The sequence below is a fragment of the Patagioenas fasciata genome, chromosome 4 (genome assembly GCF_037038585.1).
Source record: "Patagioenas fasciata isolate bPatFas1 chromosome 4, bPatFas1.hap1, whole genome shotgun sequence".
Taxonomy (NCBI): Eukaryota; Metazoa; Chordata; class Aves; order Columbiformes; family Columbidae; genus Patagioenas; species Patagioenas fasciata.
In genome coordinates, this window is record NC_092523.1 from 2,611,157 (window position 1) to 2,636,228 (window position 25,072).

Consider the following 25,072-nt stretch of genomic DNA (forward strand, 5'->3'; position numbering starts at 1 on the left):
TGTGTACTTGCAGGTGTCTCCTAGAAGCAAGGCATAGGAGCTCATGTTGTAACTTGGTGGAAATAGTAAGGATAGTCCAAGGAGTCCGGGGAGCAGTTCTGCTCCCTCTGGAGCAGAAAGAGGCTCAGCTAAATTGCTCTCCAAGCTCGAGTGTGTATTTATTAGGGACTTGACTCGGTTTCTTAAAGACAGCAGCCTAGTGGCATCTGGGATGTAGCAGATGCACTCCTCCCCAGCAGGAAAGCACCAGAACCTTCTAGGCTGATGGACCACTATGGTCATGGACACACCCCTTGGTTGACAGACAGGGCCTTTGACCAATGAAATGCCTTGCTTGAGAGAAGTTTCTAGATCACTACCATAAATGGCCACAGCTCAGATTCACCTGGGGTTTAAATGGGGCTGCTGGGGGTGCCTATGGCCTTGGTCTTTCTTGGAGCAGGGGGTCTGCAGTTGAAGAGAGTGGCCATCTAAGGAACGTTCTTTGGGGACTAAGAGACCTTGCTGACCTGGTAAGTGATCTGGGTACCTCTGAGAGTCCTCACTTTGTAAGAATTGGGAAGATGTGCATTTTGAATCATCACTCCAGACTTTGGGGATCTGAGCCTGCTGAGTCTGAGTTGGTTGTGTAGTAACTGAACTCCTAACTGGTGTCAGAACATGTGTTGTATAATGTCGGAGTGTTGAATAATTTTGGATACACCCTGTTTGTAGTTGGTTTTCTGCTGAACAGTTCTGGTTAGAATGAAGTCTGTTTGGAGTTTGTTGCCTGTTTAGGTTGATTTTCAGGGTGCCTTGGTGACAGGGATGCCCAGAGGTGTCTGAGATGCAGGCGGTCTGCATGGAGTGGGTTTAGGGGGGTTTGTGTGAGGGTTGTAGGCCATGGAAGACTTGCACCTTTGTAGCATGGTGACCCTATGGATAACCTATGGCATCTTTTGTGCTGTATGTTGCATTTAGACAACAGAATCGAGCACCCAGCTCACACCAAAATGCTGATGTTCAGGTTTCTGGATATGCATGCGGAGCATCCCTATCCAACATGTGTTGTGTTAGCAAGTGCGGTGGTGCTGAGATCACAGAGCGACGAGAGGACTCGGCAGGGAAATCTCACTGCGTTCTGGCATTTCCACCCAGTGCTTTTATTCAGATGAATGGGGGAAGACACCAAAGGACTGCAGGGCTCCAATGTGTAACAACCATAAGGGACCTTTTTGCATCAGGGAGCAGCTGTGTGCAGCAGCTGTGTGGTGACAAAAGGCTATTTGAGTTCATAACTGTTCCCATCTAAATGCAAATGCTGTCATGTTCATGGGCTGGCGAGGAGGGGATGAATCCTCCCTGGCTCAGTGCTTGGAGCATCCTGAATCCCTGGTCCTTCCACGCAGCCAGCCCGGGTAGATCCAGAATGTGATTATACAGCTGTTCACCACATCATATTCTCCATCGTTTGTCTTCTCATTTGTCCTCCTGTTTGGGGAGCTTTCTCTAACTCCAGAACTGAGAGACTCAGCTGGGGGAAAATGTCAAGGGGGAATTTTGGCACTTATTCCCATGCCGTAGGTGATTTGAGTCGTTGAGTCTGGCCCCATCACTGCCCCACATAACGGCTTGGCTGAGAGTGGGACCAGGTGGTCACACATGGCACAGCCCATGCAAGGATTGCAACATCAATAACAGAACTGAGGTTGAGAGGGATATACAGCCTGAAAAGATTTCAGCATGCTTTGAGAAGATGAGAAAAGTGACCGAATGGCTTCAGCGTTGATTTAAGACCTTATAAAGGCTGAGAATTTAAGTGGGGAAAAAACGCTCTGTAAAATATAGTTTCAGCAAGTCACCCACAACATCCATTAAGCAGTTTCAGTACGGTGAGCTCAGAGCCAGACATGGCTCAGAAAAAGGGTCTTTCCAGTGGGAAGTGTTTGAATTTCCTTTGGCTTGCCCATCCCTGGAGGTGGAGCAGGGGTTGCTCAGTCCTGGGACAGAAACTCCATTTGAAGCCTGGGTGAGAGCATGAACTTGGCAGCTGTGGGCTTTGCCCTGTTGTTTTCCATGGCTGCAAGTATAACATATGCTGCCAAATTAATCTTCAGCTCCTTCTCTACCCAGCCTTGTCCTGGTTGTTCTGGCTCTGTCCACTCAGCTGGTGGTCTGTGGGCCATCAGTCTCATTGTCCTTGAGGAACTAGAGCAGATGAGTATAATTGTATGAGGTCATTGTTCTCAGAAAGAAATGTTGCTTGCTTTGGTCCCAGAGGCTCACCTACACGTGTTCTTGGTTGCCTAGCTGTGTTCCAGGGCTGCCAACAGCCTTGGCCCCTGACTTAACCATCCTTTTGGCGTTTTGCTTCCTTGCCAGGGTATCAAATGCCCAGGTGACATCGTTGACCTCCATGTGCAAGGTCTCCTTGGCAAACACAAAAGCCAAAAATGGCACGAGAGCTTTGTGGGAGCTTGCTTTGTTGGTTTATATAATAGGTGTCTCGTGTTTGAGCTGAGATGTAACTCTTTACACAACCTCTTTTCCCAGCTCAGCCTTTCAATCATTCCCCTCTCCGCCACAGTTTGGTAAGGAAGATTTGAATTATTTCCCTGCAAACAAGGAGACAAAGATAAGACAATCGAGTATTTGTCTTGGTAAGCACATGTTACCTCAGCAGGAAAATTAGCCTTGCAGACAGGACACAGAACTACTCTAATAATCCATCGCTAATTCATCAGCATGGTTTTGCCTACATAGACATAATCAGCAGACTCTAGAAAGGAGTTTATTAGTCACTCAGTACCAGTGATTATATTTATCTTCTGAGCACACATGCACAAAGTTGCTTTTTAATAGGACTCTTCCAGGCCTTGCTGATAGTGGATGAATATGAGGAAAGATGATGCTGGCACAAAGATGTGACCAGGTTTAGTGAGGTGGGGTCAGGTTGATGGAAACATACGTCAGATGTTTTTTGCAGGGCATTGTTTGGCTCTGGGGTCTGCAGGTCTGAGAGAGTGATGTGATGTGGGGACCAGTTGGGTCCATCATTCTGCTGATAACAACCTTCCTTGACCATTGCTCCACCAACCTTTGGCTGGATTATCATGGGCCACCAGGATGAAGCATGGATGTCACCAAGACAGCCCTCGCCTCTGGGTTCCTTTAGTCGAGTATCTGCTCTGCATGATTATGGACCTCCAGCACTGATCCTCCTCAGGGATCCTGTGGGCCAGGTTTGCTTCAGCTGAGACATGTAATGGGACTAAAAGGGTTTTGTGAATCATCTCCCGTGGTGACTGGGTTGTCAAATCCCAACTGTCTCTGTCAGTTAACCCAGCAGTCCAGCACTGGCCTTACAGAATAGGGTGTCTGAGGTTATAAAATGCGTGCAAGAAGAGAGAAGCTTGGGAGAAATAATCTAATTATATAAAAGCTATAGATGAGGGGTATCTCAGGGGAAAAAAAATGCCTTGGAAGTCTCAGCTGATGTAATAAGTGTGGTTCTATCCATGCTCCAAGAGTAACATCTATTAGCAGAGCTGAGGAGCTGGCCCATGACCTCTACTTTTCAGTATCTGTGTCGTCATTATTTGCTTTCGCTTGTCTCTGACATGGATGGTCCTTTGGAGATGGCTGACAACAGAAGGAGTGGACCACGTGGGGAACAGGAGAATGTGATGCATGTGCGGGTGGGAAATGTCAGTGTCAAAGTTAACTTGCAAAAACATGAAAAGTTCTAGCAACACAGCAGTCAGGAGTGGGCTGCAAGGCTGGGACAACCTCATCTGTGGGCTTGTTGGGGCCGGGGCGGCAGAGAAATGGTCAGAGCTGAGTATAGTTGAGTCCTTTCAGGGCTGACTCCTATTCTGAGGACGGAGAGGATGAGACAGTGCCATCAAGGAAGAAGATACATGTGGAAGAATCCCCTTTGAGAACAGGCACAATCTTTTAGCCATCTGGAGCAGCTCATTTTTGCAGCCCAGACTGATTTCGAAGTCCTGTCACAATCCAGAACATATCTAGCCATATGTAAGTGCTGGAGAGAAAGAGGAGGTGGATCTCCCCATCCTTGTCCTCTTTATCTGCTTTCTCCCTTGATACTGTGTCTGGCTCGTGGTCAAGGTGCCAGATGGACCTGTGCAGTGGCTGAGGTCTTCTGGATGGTGGACCTGGGCTCATCATTCCTGTTTCTAGCTCAGAGCACGGAAGGATTAGGTTTGTCACTGTCTGCAGCCAGGCTTAGAGGCATAACCACATCTGGAGAGGGCCTTAGCTGGGATACTGGTTCAGCCCACGGTGTAACTGATGGGTCCTGGAGACATCACAGCTTGAAAAACATCAGCTCCCAATCCCTATTTTTGTCACTGTTCCCCCGCAGTCATGGTTTGTACAAGGGACAATATAGTCAAGGGAATTCCCAGCAAAGTCAAGCGTAGATATGATCGTTTTGGGTGAGATTCTTGCCTCCCCTAAACCTTTGTTGGCCTGAAAGACTTCATGGGTGTACTCTGCTCGGACACCAGATCGACAGAAGAGTCTGTTCTTGAAACTGAAAGTCCCATCCTTACCCAAGTATAATACAGAGAGCCTTGCTCTAAATTTAACTCATGGATGCTTTTTAATGCAAAAAGGCTCATGGATCCTTTTTACAAGCAGCATGAGCACACACACACACACAAAAGTAACATTAAAAAAATCCACTCTAAAACAAAGCAAAACATAACTGTGCAAATAAATACCCTTTGCAATCTGCATGCTTTATGGTTTGGGAAACATTCTGAATATATAATCCGAGCAGTTATATTGCCAAGGAAATGTCACATAAAAAGAGAAGAATCATAGCTTAGATCAGGGAGATAAAAAAGGACAACACAATCTAATCAGATGTGACAGATGCAGCCCAATTCAACATAACGACCAGAGCCAATGGGGATTTGCTTGCAGAATACACCCCTTGCTCCCTCCCAGCCTCCTCCTCGTGTTCCAATATTCATACCTGTGTTCATTTGAAGGGAAAATAAATTACTTTTAGAAAGCTCTCTGGAGGTTTCCCAAGTGTTGATGAGAAGGTAGATCACAGTGATCTGGTGGGGGCTGGGGATGGTCTTCCGAAAATGGGCACCTGGATTTTGCCTTTTATTGGCATAAAAAGCAAGCAGGGTTGGAGAACTACTGGTCTGCTTGGGACTGCTCCTGGGGTCATGGCAAGGAGGCAGGACATGACAAACCACAGCGCTGCCAGAATTCATCAGGACCATGTCCAAATCAATGATAATCACTATGAGGACCACCAGCCCTTCTTGCTTGTGTGACTGGGGACAGCCTATGAGTTGAGCAGTGGCTCACACCATCCATGGGATGATGCGAAAACCATTTCCAGGCCTTGAGGATTAATTTATCTTGCCTAATCTTAACCATCTGCACAGGGATCTGATGCAGGATGGCTCTTTAGACTCCAGAGCTGGGCAATAGAGTGACTGGCACCTCTGATAGGTGATTTATTTGTCCTTAGACAAGTCCTGGCCTTAGACCAGCTCAGTGAAAACCATTCTGGATGGGAACTCTACCCTCTGCAACCAGTTATTCTACCCACTGCAGGTGGTTTGCTGGAGGTCGCCGGTTCTTAATTACTTTAGAAATTGTGTCAGCACCTTTTTTTCTGAGTTTGGTGTTGGTCCTCTGGAAAGCACAAGGATATTTGGGAAAGGCCCTGGAAAGATGGTCTTTCCACCACCTAATGTTCCTCATACAGATTGCAAGGTGAGGAGAACTACTTGCCTTCTTCTCTTTGGATTCCCAAGCTGGCACTGCCCAGTACTGAATTTGCCATTCTTCGTGGGGACCAGCGAAGGGTTACAAGCTTTTCCCCAGAAGGGAGAAAGGCTGAACATGTGCAGAGCCAACCACCAGCCCAGGAACAAGGGGATGTGCTCAGGGCATCTCCATCCTGCAAAAGAAAAGGTGGAACCCCATGGAGCTGCTGCAACTTCTTGCCCAGAAGGTACTTCTACCACTCCATCCCTCCTTGGGTTTTTCAGTGGATGTAGAAACTGCACTGCTGCTCATGTGGAGACTTTGGAGGTTTCTTGTTAGGTGAGGAAGACATTGTCCATCTCCTGTTTAATGGGATGAATGTAGATTTTGGTGACAAGAACAAAGCCCACATAGGGCTGGTTTTAAAGCCTTTTCCAGCAATGGACAATCCAGGACAGCCCTTGATAAGTTGTTGCACTTTTGTTTACCCTTCCTAGTAAAAGAACAACTGGCTGTAATTTCTTGTTTGATTTAGTCCTGCTTTAACATCTGCCGTCAGGATCATGTTATCTGTTTGTCTGACGGACTGACAAGTGACGCCAGATTCCTGCACTTAATGAGAGGTCTCACAGACTGTGCTCCAGCCACCCCTTGGCCTTCCTCTTTCACAACAAACAACTTGAACTCCTGGGTCCTCTCTGGTTAACTCAGGCTTCTAAATCATCTGTCTTTGCTCTTGCTTTCAATGTAAATATCAGAAAAAGACGCTGTGTCCCAGTCACAGTGGCCCTACTGCTACATACAGACATAGAATCATAGAATTATTTTGGCTGGAAAAGACACTCAAGATCATCAAGTCCGAGTGTTAACCCACCCCTGGCACTGCCCAGTGTCCTGAGACCCTCAGGTCCGTCTGTCCAACCCTCCAGGGATGGTGACTCCAGCACTGCCCTGGGCAGCCTGTTCCAATGCCCCACAGCCCTTTGGGGAAGAAATTGTTCCCCACATCCAACCTCAACCTCCCCTGGCGCAACTTGAGGCCGTTTCCTCTGCTCCTGGCGCTTGTTCCTGGGGAGCAGAGCCCGACCCCCCTGGCTCCAAGCTCCTTTCAGGCAGTTCAGAGATCAGAAGGTCTCCCCTCAGCTCCTGTTCTCCAGCTGAACCCCCCAGGTCCCTCAGCTGCTCCTCATCAGACTTGTGCTCCAGGCTTTGGTATTTGGACCTCTGCTTACAAAATCCATGGCTTATGCAGCCAAAACCAACACCATCTTCATTGTCACACCGTGAGCCTTTATACTGATCAAACAGTGTTAACACGCTCATGGATTGCATGTGTCCTTCTCACCTTATCATCTAGGCTGCCTTTAATCAGCAATATATTCTTCCAGGGTCTTGTTTTGTCTGTAGACTTCATGGATGAGGCCTGGGGGTTTCCCTGTGGGTCACTGATGGGTACGAAGGGAGCTCACCAATCCCTTGGGCACCGCACCTTCCTCGCAAATGTTTCCCATCTGCTGGCACAAGCTGAGGTCAGTCAAGGGCTTTGAATCCCTGTAACTTGTGCCGTCTTCATTTTAGATCATCCTTCCTGTCCATCAAGGGGCTGTGGGGTAGAAAATCTGATATCTTGCAGGAATACGTTAAATAAGCAGCATTGGTTTTAATAACCACAGTGGTAATCAAGTCTTCCCAAGCCCTGTCCTACCTCTCCTGTACATATGCAGAAATCCGCATCTCTGTCACCTGGTTTTTATTTGGTTGCAGGCTGCCTTAACACCCAGACTTCTGCATGCAGTTACTGAAACAGTGTAATCTGGAGCAAAGCAACTCTCATACACAGGGCTGCCTCTCCAGTCCCACCTCCATTGCCTCCTCCTCTTTCTCCCTCATGTGTCAGCCCAGCTGCAGGCTCTACCAGACCACCGTAAAGTGTTTGACAGGTCGTGCTGTCAACGTTTGCAGCTTTTCCTGCCTTGAGTTATCCCCTCTTGCCCTCCAAAGGTTGGCAACCCCCCTCCGATAAGCAATCTGCAGCACCGAGCATCCCCTGCTGCACAGCAGCACTGTGCCAGTGTGGAGATGTGATGGGAAGGTATTGAGATACGCCTTATTTGACCTGATGCTGTGAAATGCAGTCCCCTGTCATTGCATGTCTATTCCTAGTTTCTGCCAGGAGGATTATGGTGAACTCCCCAGCACCAAGGAGCTTGGAGTGGTCATCAGCCTCCAAACAAGTGCCAGGGTCCCTCTGATTTTCTGCAGCCCTGTGTCCATCCATCCTTGGCACATGGGATGAGCAGCCCACCCGACCATCTGGGCACCACATTACTCCTAATTTCCTTTAGAACTGTAATTAAAAATGGTATAAAAATACAAATGCATGAGTAAAACATGGCCTATGGGAGAAAGCACTGAGTGTGTTTGTCCCACTTGGCCAGGTAATAACCCAAGGGCAGGTATGGATGCTTTCAGTCACATGAAAAGGGGGGAAGGTACTGGGGCAATATACGAAGGTTGTGTGTTTTAACTGGAACAGTAGGTTCTCCAAATTGTGTCAAACTTATTTGCACACAATAATGAGAAAAAGGTCACCCACAGAAAAAATACAGCAAACCCTTCTGGTAAAGGGGCTGTGTGTGCAAATACAATATAAGAAATGGCTTTCTGCTTCTTTCTGGCCCTGCACAACTTTGCAACCAGCTGAGATGTCCCTGTGCAACATGCAAAAGCAAAACACTAAAAGGAGATCCATCCCCCTCTGCAGCTCCTGTCACCTCCAGTGGCACAGTGGGATGGACACAACCTGGAAAGAGGTTTGTCGAAGTCAGAAAAACATGTAATAAAGAGTTTTATTGAGCAAGTGGCATCCCTGGACATGCCCAAAACTCTACCTGTTTTGGCTGAGAAGCAAGTCTGGGCAGGACGGAGCAGCAGAGTCTGCCTGTGTTTGCACAGAGCATCCATCAACGATCTGGAGAGATAGAAACTATCATTATTGGTTAAAAAAAATCTCATATTACCAAAAAGCATGGAAGCAGGGGAGGGAAATCGCACTAGGGAAGGCTGCAGATTCAAACGTAGCATCTTCTCGTCCTGCAAAAGGACCAGACCTCAGGTAAAACCCCTACCTCTAAAGCTTTGTAACAGTCTTTCAGATAGCAATACCCTTTATCACAAATATTGCGGCGTTTGATGCGTTTCTAAAGCTCCAGTGCCAAGCCTTATGTTATTATGCTCTTTTATACTTCTCTCTTTGAAACAAGTTTGTAAAAACTCTTGTGATTACGGAGGAAAGCGGGAAAGTGAGACCTCAAACCGCTTAAACATGAGCAGGCTGACAAAGAACGCACGCTCTCGGGTCTTGCTAAAAAAGGTTTAACCCAAAGCCGGTGATTTGGGGGAGGAGAGCGGGTCAGATTTCTGCGTTTCGTTGTTGTCCTTGTTTTGTTTTGCTGCTGATGGCACTTTCTTTCCCAGCACATGATTTGCTGGGGTCTTTTTTAATTGAAAAGTCATTTTTAGGACCCGAGTGCACCTCTGTTTCACTTCATATGTATCAGCTTAGAGAAAAAGGGAGTCGAAGCACTATTGCATCGTGTTTATGCCAGTTGAGGAGGGCACATGCGATAATATATTTTTTTCTGCTGATAGATAAGAAACACCTTAATCACAGCACAAACTGCACAGGGAAGAGACAGAAGCAGTTGCTATAAAATCCCAAAGAGCAATAATGCCTGTGTCCTGCACAGCATCTGCCACCGATGATTTTAGGGAGCAATTCGGAACAAAAACGAACCTGGAAAAGTTTTCCGAGCATGCTGTGATGCAAAACCAGATGTTGCCCCTCACTATGGTAACAGGGTAGTGAGCGCTAAGCTCTTAAGTACCCTTTGCAAAGCTCGCTGTGCCCCCCACAAAGCCTTTTGAAGCACAGTGTGAAGGCAGTTTAGACCTTTATATAAGACCTGCCCACCAAGACGATTAAATCTGTGCTGGTCACTGTTCAGTTTTCATAGGCTGGAAAATGCCTGGAAATGTCACAGCAAAAAAAAAACCCAAGTGTAAATTGTATTTTGTCCTGAAAAGGAGAAGGGCTGGGAGGCAGAGGGTGGGACAGTTGCAAAATTAAGCTGTTAATCTTTCAGAGGACAAAACAGAGTAGAAATATTTGCCACCAAACGTCTTTTTAAGAGGGTGATGGGAATAATGCTTCATCTTCCGTGCTCGTTTTGCCAATTCTGCACAGAGATGAGAAGCAACAAGGTATGAAAGGAGCTTTGCAGCCTGGTTACCCATCATCTTAGGAAAGGTGCATGGGAGCTTTTAGCTCAAAAATCAGCACCTCCCTTGAGTGGAATGGGGGAAAAACGTTCCCCTCTTGTTTTTAGTGCCCTCCAGGACAGCCTGGCGCTAGGAGATGTGAAGGAGGGGTGGGACAGGGTGTGTGGTCTCTGCTTCAATGGGTCTTGCTCACAACCTCCAAAATTCCTGCCCTCCCACCCCCTCCAGCTGAGATTTAGAAAGAAAAAAACCCAACAAACGATCTGGCATGATGATTGATAAACACCTATAGGATTTCCAGGCCAGAATTAGTAAGACCAAACTGATTTAGGTTTTCTCAGCTAAGTCACTGGGGACATCTGATCTCTTACCAGTAACAGCCAGGACTGTATAGAGCAGTGGGGTCTCTAGGTGGACTATGGGGCTTGGGGGACCCTCTAAGTCTTTCAAGAGCTACCCTCAGGCTTCTCACCGAGCTTTCAGTTTGGCTGGAAATACTGTAGAAGCTGGATGTTTTTGTGGACATCAGACAGGACACTTTTCCACTGCAGCTCCCTGTCTATGACATCTAAAGTGACAGCCAAAAAACAAAGCAAAACAAATTAAACGATTCCTACAGAATAACACTGTCTGCTGCATCCACACACTCTGTTTGAGATAAAAAGGGGAGAAGGGTGAATCGCACATGACAGAAGTTGTCACTTAGGGTAGGATTCATTTGTCCACGTTTAGATTAGCATGACCTACTTTCGGATGTCTACCTGCAATAAGATGAATTGCAGCCTAGGAAGAGAGCTGAGACCAATGAATATGTGTGTTGTGAATATCTGAAGTTATCAGAGCTGTGAGACAGAAACAGAGGTGATAGCAGAACATGCACAGATCTGTGTTTCACATAATTTTACCCGGAGAGGTTCATTTGCAGAGCAGGAGCTCATCCTGTTTCCTGCGTTTTCTTTTTGGCCCCATGGATGCCACTACTCCCACCACCCTACCACATAGATTTGACATCCTCTCAGGCCTTCCTTGTCCCTGTTGAATGACATTTCGGTGCCAAACAGGTCCCAGAAGATGCCTGGAGACTTCTCCTGGCTTTACACAGCCTTGTCCCCATGAGAAAGCTTTGCACCAGACCTAGAACCTCACTTGCACAAGCAGTTACACCAGGATGAGGTGAACTTGGAGAGGTCTCATCCTTCGAGGGACTCCACAAAAGCAAGACACTGGAGAAACAGAGAGAGGAGTTGGTCCCTGGGTCTGTATTTTGTACATTCCTCCAACAACAGTAAAAAACCCTCCAGGAACTGCAGCTTAGTCCTTTCAGCAGGTCTTGGACTGCAGCTCAGAGCTGCTAACTCATGATGACAACAATTGTCAGCTCCTATTAAGATTAGGATAACGGCTTTATCAGGCAAATTGGTGTGGATGCCGCTGTCCTAATGTTATTTTAAGTGACTCCTTCTCCATTACAGGGAGCTTTGTGAAAAACAGGGGCTACTGATCCAAAGCCGAGCCGCTGGGATTCGGACTCCGGCTGCTAATCCTCTTCTCACAAAGCAACCTCCCCTCTGTAGGAATCATGTCCTGCCTCTCAACAGCCTGCATGATTATTCCATTTCCTTTCAGTGGACAGAGTGTTTCAACACTTATTAAATTGCTGTTTCTCTCAGCAGGGTCTGGGAGCCTGTTCTATTGCATCCCAAGAAGCACAAATCTCCCCCTGCGTTGGTGATAGCTGGTGCCTGATCAATAGCAATGCAATCTTCTCTGCTGAGTTTTAAAGGCGCTTGGTTGGGCTAAAAATCAGTGAGAGTCATTTGATTCCCTTGGAGGGATGCTCTCTTACACCACCCGAGGATCTGGTCTCCATATTCTCTTCACTTTACACAATTCAGGCCTTTCAGACGCTCATTTAATAGCAGCGAGAGTGCAGGATTTTGAAATGGCTGGGTTGGGATATCTTTTGTCATTGCTGTTTTTGTAAGTGCTTCATAGGAAAAAAGCACCACCGAATTAGCTGTAATGTGTGATAGTAGGAAAAGAGCTTTCTCCTGAATAGTATCCAAAATCCTCTGCTGTCTGTCCAAGCCTGCAGAGCTACCCTGTAACAATGGATCCTCTGTAGGTGGGTTGTTGGGTGTTTTTGGCCCAAGAGGAGCTCAGTTTTGGCCTCTGATGAGAACAAATGTCCTGAGTCAGACCAAATACCTTGGTTGTCCACTGTCCTACTGGATGGCCAAGACCGATGCTCTGAAAAGGCTCGTTGGACAGGGCCAGCATGATGTTGTATGCCCTCAAATGTTGTCCCAGCCTCCAGCAATTTGCAGTTGAGGGAATTAGCTGAGCTTGGCGACATTCAAAGTGGTGATAGTCCAGGTTACTGTGAGCACCAGAATTAGGCAACGCTTGCTGGAGACGGCTCTGGCTTTTTCTGCTTTTCTTACCTGGATGGCTCTCTGGGAGTTTGTCTCTCATCAAGAAGGGATGGTAGATGCTGAGTTTTCTTCAGGATCTTCTTTAGGGCTGCTTCAGTAGCTTGTGGGGATATTTGGTGCTCACACAGAATAGGACTGATGCACAGAAACTAATCATAGAATCATTTCGATTGGAAAACCTTTAAGATCAAGTTAAACCATTAACCAAACACTGCCAAGTCCATCACTAAACCGTAGAATCATTTTGGTTTGAAGAGACCCTCAGGATCAGAGTCCAACCATAGCCTAACCTAACTCTAGCACTAAACCATGTCCCTAAGAACATCATTTAAACACCTTTTAAACCCCTCCAGGGATGGTGACTCCAGCACAGCCCTGGGCAGCCTGTTCCAATGCCCCACAGCCCTTTGGGGAAGAAATTGTTCCCCACATCCAACCTCAACCTCCCCTGGTGCAACTTGAGGCCGTTTCCTCTGCTCCTGGCGCTTGTTCCTGGGGAGCAGGGCCCAACCCCCCTGGCTCCAAGCTCCTTTCAGGCAGTTCAGAGATCAGAAGGTCTCCCCTCAGCTCCTGTTCTCCAGCTGAACCCCCCAGCTCCCTCAGCCGCTCCCATCACACTTGTGCTCCAGCCCCTCACCAGCTCCGTTCCCTTCTCTGAACTCTAAGCAGCTGCAGGTAAGCAGGACAGCTTTTGTGTGAATCAGTGTCTGAGCAGTGGAGCCATCTCCTCTCGTCCATCACAAAGATGTGCCAAATCCAAGTTGATCTGCTGGGCACCTCTGAGGAGAGACAGGGTGTGATGGGTTCCTCTTGGGGGGCTGAATGTGTAGGGGATTCGGGTTTGGGCACCATGTCATTAGGGACACAGAATGGGCAGCCTGTGGGTTCTTCTGGACCAAACATCTTCCCCTGATTCCAGGCAGCTGAAAATCCATCCCATGCATCACCAGCATCTCCCTTCTCTGGCACACTGAGGCAGCTGTGACACAGAGCCTTGTCCTGCCTCCACCCCAGGGAGCACCATTTGCTCCAGATCCACTGTGGATTAACCCGCAGCTCCTTGCACTGGGTTGTCTTCTGCTGTCCTTTGCTGAGAGCTTTGTCACTGCTGAGTAATACAGAGAATTACTCGTCGTGATGCATCAACAGCGACTTCATTCTGAGCACCTACCTTCATTTTCCTGTTGAAGCTCTTGTTCTGCTGAAGATGGGAAGGGCAGTTGGATTGTTTCTGACAGGAGCAGTTTTTCCTCTCTGATCCCATTACAAATGCCCTATTTCTTGGCATTTGGCCATCTGGGAGAGTTATTCTGGCTTTCAGCTGAGTATTGGGCTGCCTGTGGCAGGGAGAACTGGTTTGCTGAATAATACAGAGCTGGAAATCCTCATGCAGATGGATTAGAGGCTGTTTCCATTAAAATCCTGCCTGCCTCTCCACTTTGCGGCATAAATATCAGTGGTGTGAGTGACAGGTTACTGAGGCTTTAGCAGAAATGTTTGCTAGCCCTCTGCAAAACTCGTATCGCTGTTTAGCACCCTGGGCAGCTGCTGCTGATGTGTAAAACTGGAAGATCAAGTGCTACAGAAAGTTAGAATTCTGAGTCAAAATGCAAGGAGTAGGGGCAGAAAACTAGCAGCAGGCTTTCAGATCCACTCTTTTGTATGCAGAATACATAGAATAGTTTGGGTTTGATGGGACCTTCAAAGCTCCCCCAGTGCCACCCCTGCCATGGGCAGGGACATCTTCACCAGCTCAGGTTGCTCAGAGCCCCGTCCAGCCTGGCCTGGGATGTCTCCAGGGATGGTTCATCCACCACCTCTCTGCCCAACCTGGGCCAGGCTCTCACCACCCTCAGGGCCAACAATTCCTTCCTCATGTCCAGCCTGAATCTCCCTCCTTTAGTTTAAAACCATCACCCCTTGTCCTATCACTACAGGCCCCGCTGAAATGTCTGTCCCTGTCTTTCTTATCAGTCCCTTTTAAGTGCTGAAAGTCCAGAAGACCCCAAACCAGGCTGGTGTTTAGGACCTGGCAAACAGGGGAGGTGAAACCTCATCAAAACAGCACTGTGACAGTTTAACAAAAGGATCGGAGGTGGCTGATCACTGGTATAAAAACTGTCTGGGAGGCTTTTTGGGCAAAGAGGGGTAAGCAGTACTGCCAGCACGGGCACCGCATCCTCCTTGGCTCGGGTTGCTAATGCACATCTTGGCTTGCCATGAAAACCTGTCCTGTGATGCTGCTATCGAGCATGTGGTCCATACCTGGCTCCCCGCGCTGGGTAACTTTCTGACCCCCAGCATGCTGCAAAGAAGCTAAAGCCAGCAAGCAATTTTAAACTTGCCAAAACAAAGGGCTGTAAGATTTTATCTTAAAAGGTGAACTCCTTGAGAAGTCAGGAGTCTACAGTCCCTGCAGACCATGACACCGACATCAGCAGGAGGGCTTATAAGTGTTACACAGGACTTCTGCTTTCCCCTTCCACCTCTCTCCCGACAAAAATAAAACCTGACATAAACACCAGATGAAATAGTGTTAAGGTTGTAAAGCATGAAGCTGGGAAATGCTGCCTGTGAGGCTGGCTGTGTGTTCTGCATCCCCCCCTTCACCATACAGACTAACTGCTCATCACACACTGCTTTTTCCATTTACTCCCTATTGCAGAGAACCACAGCAAGAGAATTTCCAGAATAAAAGCCTTGCCACAAATTGATAAATACAGGCAAACCAGTAGATATTCCCTTAACCTTGTTCTTAGAAGCAGCTGAACGATTTCTGAAGATGAGGTCAATCTGAGGTAAAGCATCCTGCATAGAAAATTTTAGACTATCTGGTTTCAGCTTTGTGAAGTTCTAAGTTACTGCAGATAAGCTCTTGTAGTGGAAAGTGTGAGGCAGCCTGAACTGCAGGTATTTGTGCTTGCTCTGTGCCTAAAATCCATGTTTACACCACACAGATCGACTTCTTGGTATCCTCAACAATTCTTTCAGAATTTATTAAAGCCACTCTTCACTGGTGGAATCGTAATCCATAATCAGGTTCTTGAAACTGAGTCATTTTTGATTGCCCTCCATCAACCCCCCAGCTTAATTAGAGCAGTACAAAGCAATATTTTGTTTCCTGAGACAGATCCTTTTCTTTTTCCATCCCCTTCAGTAAAAGGAACAGCCTTGACATACTGAGGGATGCTCACTTAGTGGCCAGGAGATGGTTTATCGTGCTCTGGAGTTGGCTAGCCCATGGCAAGCAAGAGCAGGAGGTCTTCACATTGCAGGTCCTAACACAGTGGATCTCCTCTTTACTTTCAGCACAGTGTGTGATGAAAGTTAACAGAGCAGGGAAACTGGGGGTGTTCTTTGAGAAGAGATGCACTGAGTGTTGTTAAATGGGTGGAAACTCTGCCTGTTTTGGGAAGTCACCAGGGGCTGGATGTTGGGAGAGGTCTTGTCATGGGGTTGGCAAATTCTTGCAGACCTTGACAGAAAAGATGCCGCGAGGAGTATTTCTTGCTCAGAGCAAAACCCTTTTGCCTTGTCTACAAGGGCTGTAACAGAGAAGTGGAAAAATCACTCCATCTATCCAGCCAAATATCTTATCTGACTTTCCTTCCTCCCCTGAAATGCTGCCCATGGATATTAGCGAGTCTGGCCTCAAAACACCTCGGTGATCTGAGGCAGTGTTCTCCTTTTGGATGAAGAAAGAGAAGCCCTGGGGTGGATAAGGGCAGGATTTCAACCAGCCCTTTTGAAGGTCTGGCTCTCTGTGTCACAGTGGGAGTTGCCAGATGACTCGTGGTCAGGAACAAATGTGGTTCTTTGTTTTTTTAGGTTTCTAACAGGAGCTGAGCTCTTTGAAATCTCTGGCCTGATCTAACTTGTTAAAAAATCACATGGGCAGCCTGAGACAGAGCCAAGTTTTGAAACTCTTGCCCAAGTCTAGTGATGGAAGAAGAGGAAAAGACCTCCCATTTTGAAAGCTGCTTTCCAAGGGCCTGACAGCCTCACCTGGAATGGATGGGGAAATGGGTCTGCCCAAGTGGTGGCTTGAGAAGAAGAATATGTAGAAAGATTTCATCTGCTGGTGAAGGCACCTTATACCCACCAGCAGGTGGGGAACATTCGCCTGGAAGAGTTTTAAGGGAGCTGGGCAGGATGCTTCTCAGACCAAACTTCATCTCCTCCAGCCATCCCCATCTCTCCTGCAGGTGCTCATCTCCCTCCAGTGCCTAGAGGCAGTTTACACTAGTTTAAGCTATATTCCTAACTTGCAGGTGGCAAAAAAATCAATCAAGTGAGCCCTCACTTTTGAGCTGCATTTTCTAAAGTCTTGAAGGCAAGAAGAAAGCAAGAGTACCAATATTTTGAGGTGGTGAATGGATGGATTATGGTAGTACACCTGCTGCCTTGCTGTTGATTCTGGGCTGAAAAATGAAGGAGGATAACAGGCTGGAAACCTGGAAACCACCTCTGTATTGATAGGATGAGAGAAAATGGCCTCAAGTTGTGCCAGGGGAGGTTGAGGTTGGATGTGGGGAACAATTTCTTCCCCAAAGGGCTGTGGGGCATTGGAACAGGCTGCCCAGGGCAGTGCTGGAGTCACCATCCCTGGAGGGCTGGACAGACGGACATGAGGTTCTCAGGGACATGGGGCAGGGGTGGGGGAATGGTTGGACTCAATCATCTTGAGGGGCATTTCCAAATAAAATGATTCTGTGTGACAGTGTGCAAATGTAGGCTGAGTGCTCCTTCTGCTCTCAAGTGGGTTTGAGGCCTCATTTTATGAACTACAGAATGATGTCCAAACTTCTTGTTATGCAAGTCCAGACAACAAGTGATATTGCTGCATCAAAAATTCAGTGCTCTCCTCTACTTCTCTGACGAACTTTCCTGATGGCCTTTCAAAAGTATGAAGATACCAAATGTGTACCAAGGATTTAAAACACTTGAACCCTTAGGAAGAAAAAGAACTCTGGCAATGATGCGGAAGAAGGTCTCATCTGGTGTGTGACAGCTGAATGGGAGCACTGTCACTCACCGCCCGGTTGATCCGGGCTTGGCAAGGAAAGGCAGTTTTGCAAGAGGTTTAACTCGCTCCCTATAGCAGTGCCAGGGCTGGGGTGGCGGGGGCGAGGGTGAAATGGGGAGAAGGAACGTCTGAAGCCAGTTGATCTTACTAGCTCGGAGGAATGAAATGGTGGCTACTTCTCACCTTTTATATAGATTTTTATGAGGAGGTGTTTCTGCATGGGACTCAGTCTGGGCTGATGTGCCCGTCTGAAGAACGCTGGGTTGTCTATCAGGAATCTCAATCATAGAATCATAGAATAGTTTGGGCTGGAAGGGACCTTCAAAGCTCATCCAGTGCCACCCCTGCCATGAGCAGGGACATCTTCACCAGCTCAGGTTGCTCAGAGCCCCGTCCAGCCTGGCCTGGGATGTCTCCAGGGATGCTTCATCCACCACCTCTCTGGCCAACCTGGGCCAGGCTCTCACCCCCCTAATGTGGGACTGCAGTTTAGAGACATGCATGGGCACAGGACACCTTGAAACACCTCTGGGTCCTGAGAACCAGTTAAATGGCCAGTCAGATGTAGCCAACACAACATGTATAGAGGAACCAGACTCAGTAGAGCCACTCAACGTGAAATGACACACTGGGCGTCAGATGCACTGAGGGTCTGGGCAGGATCTGAGCTCCAACTCCTGGGGTCTGTGCATACTTAGAGCATTCAAGGTTGTTTTCCAAGAAGCAGAGGTTGCAAAAGACCTACAGGCACAATAGATTGTTGGCGGAACAGGAGGTCTCTGCCTGGGGCTAAACAGGGTTATGCCATCCTTGGCTTTGTGAACAATGGATGTTTCAGTGAGGAGACTGTATCACCTCTGCTTTTTGGCAGCGCTGCAAAACCTGCAGGACTGTGTCCAGACTGGGATTGACGTTTGAGTAGAGGGGGTGCAGGGAAGAGCCAAGAGAATGCTTAAAGGATTGGGAACCTTCTTACTGTGAGAAGCTCCAGGATCTCACTGTGTTTAGCTTAACAAAGAGAGGATTAAGGAGTGACTTCATGCCAGACCATGAACGTCTTCATGGAGAACAGAAATTGATGACAGTGGCTTTCTGATCCTGCCAACTGAAGTGTAACAAGAATGTGTCTCTGGAAGTTCAAGCTAGATGAATCAGACCAGAAAAAGATGCAATTTTTTTTTTTAACAATGAGGATAATTGATAATAGGGGCAGCGGATAAAGGCCGTGTTGCATTCTCCATCGCTAGCGATATTTGTATGGACGAGGGCTGTGTTTCAAATGGAGGGATTCTTGTTTGATTGCAGTCATTAGATCTGAGGTGGGAATTAAGTGCATAAAGCTTGTGGGCCAGGCTGACCAGCAGGTCAGGGAAAATTATCGCAATGGATTTTTTTCATGCTTTTCAGAAAAATCTATGAAGTCCCAAACACAGCTGATCTTTTTTTGTGGCGGGGGGAGGTAATAGGGAATTGAATCAGTTATAAGCTGTTACAGATAGTGCAGCAGAGCAGAGAATAAATCACCATAATCAAAACAGAGCTGCCTTATGACACTGAAAGCTGAACAATGAGCCTTCACATAGAGACACTCCACTTATTAGGCAGAAAAGCCCAGGTAGTCAATATTCACATTAAACATCCATCAAAAAGTACTTCAGAGATTGCACTCCCATTTGGGAATTTCTCCATTTCATAGTCAATTGAAACTGTATAGCTGATGATTGTTATTGGATAATACCACCTTCATGGGATGTAAAATCACCTGGGGAAGGGATGCTCAGATAAACGGGGGCAGCTTGGAGCAACTCTGCTGATACACAGTGGCTGGGATTCTCCTTTCAGAGCCCAAGGTGTAGGACTCTCTCACCTATGGGGTGGCAGATGGGACATACAGACAGGTAGACATAAAGAGATTCAGTCTTGTCTTCTCGGCATTTATCGGGAGATAGCATTGCTGTATCTCATCCTGCTTTTCCTAAGGTAATAATAGCTCTCCATGAAGTCTGTAAGAAGGCAAGTTTTGGTTTACAGCTGCTAAGGAGACATGTCAGGTCCAGCAGTGAGGGATGGTGGGAAGATCTGGAGATGGTGGAGGTGATTGTCTCACACTGTTTCAGACCAATGGTCAGAGCCATCCCACCCTGCAGCACTATAAGGGATGGGTGGCCATGGGCTGCATCCACCCTCCCAAAGAAGGCTTGGAAGAAGGCTGAAAACTTCTCCTCTTCCATCCTCTCTGCTACATCATGGAGTGAGTTTTAAATGCCAATGATTTTCAATGACCATTTGGAGGTATCTGACCCAGGGCTAAGGCAAGTCGTACTGTGAAGAGAGTGAAACACCTCTGGCAACCAACGACATAACCTGAGTGAATGGCAGGAAGATGTGCCAGGGCAGGTTTAGGTTGAACATGAGGAGCAGGTTCTTCACCCAGAGGGTGCTGGACACTGAACAGGCTCTCCAGGGAGGTGACATGGCCCAACCTGACAGTGTTCAAGAAGAGACTGGACAACGTCCTCAGACACATGGTGTGAACTGTGGGGTGTCCTGTGCAGGGACAGGAGTTGGACTCCATGATCCTGTGAGTCCCTTCCAACTCAGGACATTCCATGATTCTATGACCTTAGCAGGAGTGAGGGCTGAGCATGTCACAGGTCATAGCTATGACCCCTGGTAGACCTGGATCAACCAGGACTTGCCATGTCCTGTGTTTCAACACAAGCCTAAAGACCACAAATGCCATAAAGACTCAGGATGCCGTGGATGTTTTTCTAAGAGGCCTAATGCAGGCAAAGAGACGGATGGGAAAAGGGGTCAGAAAGAAAAATGGAAAAAGGGTGAAAGGAGAAACTTAATTATTGGTACCACAAGGAGTGGAAGAAGGCACCGCCTCATTCTGCATCTTTCTCTTAGCACTCTGCCAATGCTGGCAAGTGCTCCAGATCATGCCTGATGCGGAGCAATAAGCATTCCTGGAAAATTTTGGTTTTAAGCTCTCTGAACCTCAATTCTCTGTTTGTAGTAAGGATAATGTACTCGAAGGACGCAAGGATTAGTTAATTAATGGGTTGTGACATACTCTGATGCTGTGATAATGAGCACTGCTAGGAAGTCTGTGATTAAGGCTCTGGTTCAGTGTATTTTGTTCAGAGACCAAACCTGGAGGATGGGAGCAGCCCCTGAGGCCATCTGAGCGTTCCACCTCTTCGTGTCACCTGTACAGGGGTTTCGGTACTGTGCTTCAGAAATGGATTAGAGCCTCCCCTGAAACCACAACTGAAAATGTTGGCATGTCTGCCTATGAGACAGATTCCTAATTTACAGTGGATATCCTATAACTGTCCTGCTGGGTCTGGGACTCGCTGTCGACAGCAGAGTCTGAACAGAGTATGCTAGAGAAATCCTGGTGCTACATCTTGTACATTAAGCCATTGAGTTTGCTTGGGGAACACTTGGGAAGCTTGATTGCTCCAAGTGATGCACAGCTCTTGAGAAGGGGAAGAAATGTCACATTGTCCTATACCCGGAGCTGTGTCATGATGTACACACTTGTATATACATACAGGCAAAAATCCAGCGGGAAACCAGAAGGATGCAGGGCTGAGCCTTGGGACTGGGAAAGCCAAGGACAACTGACAAGGAAACACAGCATCACAGAATAATTTGGGTTGGAAGGGACCTTCAAAGGTCATCTAGTCCAAACCCCTGCAATGAGCAGGGGCGTTTTCAACTAGATCAGGTTGCTCAGAGCCCAGCCACCAGTGGTACAGCAAAGGGTCGGGTGATATTGAGCAAGGATCACTTGCGTCTAACACTTTGCTTTGGGCAGCTGTCGAGGGAAATGAGATGAGGCTCATGAGGAATTGGCAACAGGATGGTCCAAAGCACCCAAGAGTCCTGAATCCACTGGGAAAGGACCATCAGCCAAGGTCACTGTGCAATGCATGGACTGGGGCAGCATTCTTCCCTTATCCTTCCCAAAGGCCAAAGCAGGGAGGGAAGCCAGCGTGCCCAAAGGCCCCCATGAGTCACCAAAGCCCTCAGCCTTGCAGGGCAAATGCCTCCTTGAAGCCTATTATGAGTCAGGCCTGGCTCCGAGCTGATGATTGGGAGGCTTTGAAGCGATGGGGGACGAAGTCAAAGGGAACAAATGTCCTTTCTGCATCCTCTCTGCTGGTGGCCTCTTTCACAGGCTCCTTGTCCTGGAAAACATTGCAAGCTCCTTTTGTTAGGTGAAATAACCTAAAAACTTCTCACTCACCTGCTTTGTGTTTGACTCCTGCTACAGGGGCAAGTAGCACCCATGCATGAGTCTCGTAGAATCATTTTGGTTGGGAGAGACCCTCAAGATCATTGAGTCCAACCGTTCCCCACCCCTGGCACTGCGCCATGTCCCTGAGAACCTCATGTCCATCTGTCCAGCCCTCCAGGGATGGTGACTCCAGCACTGCCCTGGGCAGCCTGTTCCAATGCCCCACAGCCATTTGAGGAAGAAATTGTTCCTCACATCCAACCTCAACCTCCCCTGGCACAACTCTTGCCACCTTGCAGGGGATGCCCAGGCTGGGGTAGCTGCTTCCCCATCATGAACCTCCTGTGTGCATTTTTTATTTGCAGCCGGTGCAGAAAACACCCGTATCCTGTTCAGGAGGAGCTGTGTAGTGCTTTAGTTCATGCCCCATCTTTTCAGGCTGCAGAAATACAAGATTACAGGGTGTTAAGCGGATGCTTCACCCCACCAGGCTGGCCCAGGGTTGGAGCAGGAGTCTGGGGCAGATCCTGGTTTTAAACTACTTCTGCACACGAAACTCCTTACCTGCCCCTTCCTGCTCCCATTAACAGACCTTCCTTGGATAATTCCTCCTTTGCGTCGGGTTGGTGGATCTTCCAGTTATCACTTTGTGGAGGCTTTTCTTTCATTGACTCTAGTTTTCACTTTGCTGAGGTTTTTCTTTCACTGACTTTTTAAGTCAAGTCACAGGGACTTGAAAGAAGATGATTCATCCCCTTAGAAGTCCTGGCAGCTCTTATCTCCTCTTTGGCACCAGCTGGGAGGTGGGAGAGAGGGAAGGGGAATAAAAAAGAGAAATCAATACATCTTTTGTATGATTTTCCACAGCTCACCTGTTCTCTGTGCTCTCTTTACACTGCTTCTCAGCTGGAGAAGATAAAGTAATTTACTTGGTGGCAATATTTCTGCCCTTTTAGTCTGTAAAAGCATTAATTCATTAGCAGAGGTACAACATGAACAAGTAGATATTTTTGGAGCATTTTAGGCTATCAGGAAGGAATCTTTCCTCCCCTTTTTATGTATTATATGCATGCAAATACAGTCAGTACCAACTAGCATGAGTATGTTCTACAAAGTCATGATGCCCACAGAGAAGATGGGTAAGATGGACCATTCAGCGTCTTCTGCAGGATTCAGGACAGGATGTAACAGGTGACAGAGCCTGTGGTCCCCTGCAACAGATAAAGTTGACAACTCTTTTCTGCAGGGTGTTGTGTGTGCCAAGAGCATACATGGGAGTAACTGAGAAAAAAATCAAGGAAGAAAATATATGAGATGTGGTAAATGAAATGAAGGTACCACTTCTGTGGAAAAACTGAGGAACAGTAATCTGTAAACTGTCATTATGTGCTGGCTGGTTTTCACCCTCTTCCTTTGGCAGCTGCTCTTGGCCACTGGGCCAAGTAAGCCTGTGATCTGTCTCAATTTCGTTGCTGTTGTATATCCTCCATTATCCCCAGTGAGACACCATCTTATCCTTTCCCATGGTATGGGACTTGGTGCTTACACCAGATCAATGCAGCCCTTGTCAGGGGAACTCAAGTCCCCAAGTTATGGCCACCAAGTGTTTCCAGGTGGCTGGAAGCAGCAGTGACCTGGGTGATGGGCTTGTGCTACAAGACAGGCCCTCAGCTTGGACCTTCATAAATACCTGTGAGCTGGCATCTCCCATGGCTCAGGTCAGCATCACAATGCTGCCAGGTGCGTCCCACCATCCTCAGGGTGGAGTTGGCCTCAACTACAACACAAGCATCCTTGACAGGGTTTAGATCTTGATGAAAGCATTGGAGCTCTGCTACCAATTTTGTCTTGAACCCTACAATACCACGCTGAGTGATGCTATGAGGAGGATTTTGTGTAACAGACATCAGCCAAGAGATGGTTCATATCACCAGGATGTGGCAAGGGGCAGGGTGGGTGAGGAATATGGAGGTGGAGTTTCAAGGTCAACAGGCAGTTATCAGAGCACAAAGAGAGGAGGATGAAGACGTGGTTCTTCTTCTACATCTCAGCCAATCCTACCACCATACTTAAATGTTTTGGGGAACCAGCAAGTTCATTTGGGAAAGCCATGGCACAGAAGGTGGTGAAGTCTTTGGGTCCCACATAGTGGCCCATCACATTTTGATGTGCTGCAAGTAAGAGATATTGTAAATGTTCAATCAAGAGGCATCAGTTACTCCTGCCCTGCAACCCATCCCTCTGAAGAGCAGTTTCACCATCACCAGGACACATCTCCTGGCTGAACTGATCTGGCAAGATAGAGATTTTGGGGGCTGGTGAGGAGGAGAGAAAATCATAGGGGGCCTGTGCTTCAGGAGTGGTGATTTGGGATCCATCAGGCACTGGATATGAGGCTGGTGCATGGTGAAAAGGGGACACTGGGTTTGGAGTCCATGCCTGTGGTTCTGCGGGGCCAGGGGAGTAGAGGAAAACGGGACTGAGAGCACACGTGTGAAAAAAGTCAGTCCTGAGTCACTAATCTGTTTTTTTCCAGACGGTTTAGGCGAGGCTGGGATTAGGTAGTTTGCTGTCATTTTGGAAAACCATGGGGTTAAAAATAAAAAAAAGTAAATAAGTGCTAACAATGTCCCCCACTGATCAGCTTTGACTACAAAAGCAGCAGAATTGGCCTTTTAAAGGTCAATCGAAGGGAAAATCTTTGCAGAAAATCTCTTAAATGCTTGAATCCCTCAATCGCTTTGCCTCAGGCTGGCAGCTTTACAAGCCAACCTTCTCCTCGGCCTGTGGAGAGCAGACCCCATTTCTGCTCCAAGGGTGACTGCACCCATCCAACACAGCCCTTCGCCCCCTTGGGGGAATCTTCCTCCATGGCTGAGGCAGACACTTGGCAATGCAACATCTTGGACCCATTCCCAGCTCCACCACAGATTCATCTTTTGCTGGAAGGTAGAGATGGGAAGGAGATGGGTTTCCAGAAGGATTTCCTCCCAGGGCTCACTTTGGCTGCTAAGTGCCCATAAAGGGAGAAAAGGCTCCTTCCACCCTCTGAACCATCTCCAACTGGATGTTCTCAGAGCTGGATGACAGCCCAGGAGGATGGCGGCTCTTATTACATCCAGCGGTTCCTACATGACGCCCCCAGTTTCCGACTGTCTCTGCAAGAAATTGAGTCTGTAAGGTTCTCAGTAGGGTTTCACTGTTTTATTTACAATGGCAGCAATAATAATGATAATAGTATGATGTGGAAGATGGAAGTCTGTGGGTTGGTTGAAATGCGAGGTGTCTTGAAATGCCTCAGTGCTCCTCTTGCACAAAAGCCACAGCTCCGGCTTG

At 47.6% G+C, this 25,072-nt stretch overlaps 1 long non-coding RNA gene across 1 annotated transcript in view; it reads left to right on the forward strand.

The window, feature by feature from the left end:
• The first annotated feature begins 440 nt into the window (after window positions 1-440).
• The window catches only part of LOC139827961 (uncharacterized), a 74,770-nt gene continuing 50,138 nt past the window's right edge, over window positions 441-25,072 (forward strand). The window contains exon 1 of the long non-coding RNA XR_011739105.1: window positions 441-512. This is a non-coding gene — a long non-coding RNA (uncharacterized lncRNA). The remainder of the gene's footprint in view (window positions 513-25,072) is intronic.